This window comes from Triticum urartu, chromosome 7A (genome assembly GCF_056163025.1).
Source record: "Triticum urartu cultivar PI428250 chromosome 7A, HENAU_Tu73, whole genome shotgun sequence".
Classification (NCBI taxonomy): Eukaryota; Viridiplantae; Streptophyta; class Magnoliopsida; order Poales; family Poaceae; genus Triticum; species Triticum urartu.
In genome coordinates, this window is record NC_141879.1 from 101,682,933 (window position 1) to 101,685,675 (window position 2,743).

Below are 2,743 nucleotides of genomic sequence, written 5' to 3' on the forward strand. Positions count from 1 at the left end.
AGCCATTTTTGCATCACGTGAGGCTGGTTGGGCTGTATGCAGGCAACCAAACACGTCACTAATGTTTCACTATGTAATTGTGAAAGAAGAGTACATTTCAATTTTTTTCTTGAAGTTTCATCCTATCCTGATCAAGAAGAATGGACGACAAGCTAGTCACATGATTTTTCTCTCACGAGGACAAGAAGTCATCGCATCTGGTCAAGAGTGAGAGCTAGGCTCCACAGCTCAGATCGCCTGATCGACTACTCCACTAGATTACATTACACTTTGCGATGCCAGTCGATTATCACCACATCAGCCCCTATCCTGATCCTCCCAGTCCCGGATCAATCATGGCCAATTGGCCATGGCTGTACTATTTCTGCATGGCTGTCAGCTGAAGACCGATAGCGAAGGCCAATTATAGGTGGAAGGTGGAGCCGGACGCCATGCAAATATAGCGAGGTTGCAACAGCTAGCGCTGCATCGTCGCAACACATGGTCATGGCGTCGCGTCGTAGCGTGGCGCTGGGGCTCCTCTTCGGCCTCCTGTCCTGCTACGCGCCCGTTGTCCCTTCCGTGGCTTCCTCCGATGGCTTCCTCCAATGCATGTCGGCGGCCATGCCCAAGCAGCTCCTGCACACGCAGGACTCGCCTTCGTTCACGTCGGTCCTGGCGTCCTCCATCCGGAACGCCAAGTTCTCCACGCCTGCCACGGTGAGGCCGCTCTGCATCGTCACGCCGACGAACGCCTCCCACGTCCAGGCCGCCGTGGTGTGCGGCCGCCGGCACGACGTGCGCGTCCGCGTGCGCAGCGGCGGGCACGACTACGAGGGCCTCTCGTACCGGTCCGAGCGCCGCGAGGCGTTCGCCGTCGTCGACCTGGCCAACCTCCGCTCCGTGCGCGTCGACCGGGAGGCCGCCACCGCGTGGGTGGACTCCGGCGCGACGCTCGGGGAGCTGTTCTACGCCATCTCGCAGGCGAGCAAGCAGCTGGCGTTCCCGGCCGGCCTGTGCCCGACGATCGGCGTGGGCGGGCACCTCAGCGGCGGCGGGTTCGGCATGCTGCTGCGCAAGTACGGCCTCGCCGCCGACAACGTCCTGGACGCCACGCTCGTCGACGCCAACGGGGAGCTCGTGGACAAGCAGGCCATGGGGCCCGACGTGTTCTGGGCCATCCGCGGGGGCGGCGGCGGCGGGAGCTTCGGCATCGTGCTGTCGTGGAAGGTGAAGCTCGTGCCAGTCCCGCCGACGGTGACCATGTTCACCGTCCTAAAGTCCGTCGACGAGGGCGCGGTGCGCATGCTCACCAGATGGCAGCAGGTCGCTCCGGCTCTCCCCGAGGACATTTTCATCACGGTGCGCCTCCAAAAACAGGTGGCTCGCTTCCAGTCCATGTACCTGGGCACGTGCGACGCGCTGCTGCCGCTGATGGGGAGCCGCTTCCCGGAGCTCGGCGTGAACCGGACGCACTGCAAGGAGATGACATGGATCCAGTCCGTGCCCTTCATCTACCTGGGCCCCACCGCCGCCGTGGAGGACATCCTGAACCGGACCACCTCCAGCACCCCCTTCAGCAAGGCCACCTCCGACTACGTCCGGCAGGCCATCGCCGAGGACGTGTGGGCGGAGATCTTCGCCCGGATCGCCAAGCCGGAGGCCGGGCTGATGATCATGGACCCCTACGGCGCCAAGATGAGCAGCCTCCCGGAGACGGCGACGCCGTTCCCGCACCGCGGCGGCGTGCTGTACAACATCCAGTACATGAACTTCTGGTCCGCCGACACGGACGGGTCGGCGCAGACGAGGTGGCTCAAAGACATGTACGCGTTCATGGAGCCGCACGTGAGCAAGAACCCCAGGGCGGCGTACGTGAACTACAGGGACCTCGACCTCGGCCAGAATGTCGTCGTGGGCAACGTCACCAGTTACGAGGCCGGCAGGATTTGGGGCGAGAAGTACTACGGGGGTAACTTCCGGAGGCTCGCCATGGCCAAGGCCGTGGCGGATCCTGACGACTACTTCAGGAACGAGCAGAGCATCCCACCATTCAAGGAGTGACGAGGACGATGCCCGTCGTGCGATCAAACTACGTTTGGGGACAAATAGCGATCTTGGAGTTGAGATGGCAGGTGAATATTACATTGTGTTGGTGTTCAATGTATAGTTCCAAAATTTGTTTTCGAAAGTTGACAAAAGTTTGAATTCTGTTCGAATTGGGCTCCAATTCACGTTGGAAACTTTCCCTGGTATGTTGGGGTCAACCCTGTGTTGCATGCATATTGGCAGTGTTGCCCTTGTCATGTCCATGATACTCCTCGAGTATGTTGGAGTTAACCAAGTTCGCATGCAAGTGTTCATCATTGTTATATTCATGATGTGTTGGAGATATTTACCATTTTTTGAAACGAAAAGGCATAAGCTTTGCCCCATTCATTAATTAAGAGAGGACAACAGAGTTTGGCACACACATTCCTTATTATACTGATGTTACCCCATTTTTTGCGCCCGTCGTGACCCATTATTTTTGCCTCCCTCTTGATGGAGTTAAAGATGATCGAAGGGTGATATATTTGAGTCAATCATGAGTTATGCCCAAACATTTAGGGTGTGTTCATTGCGTTATCAGTTTATCATCTCTTCTTTGAATGCATTGTAGCTAGATTGGTTTGGAGGGGGGGTGTTAAGAAGATCTTCAATGTTGACGCTTGACATAGTGGATTTTGAAGTTCTTGCTAAACAATGGCATTTTTTAAGATAG

At 57.1% G+C, this 2,743-nt stretch overlaps 1 pseudogene; it reads left to right on the plus strand.

The window, feature by feature from the left end:
- The first annotated feature begins 396 nt into the window (after positions 1-396).
- Positions 397-2,373, plus strand: LOC125524366 (berberine bridge enzyme-like Cyn d 4 pseudogene; annotated as a pseudogene).
- The last annotated feature ends 370 nt before the right edge of the window (positions 2,374-2,743 follow it).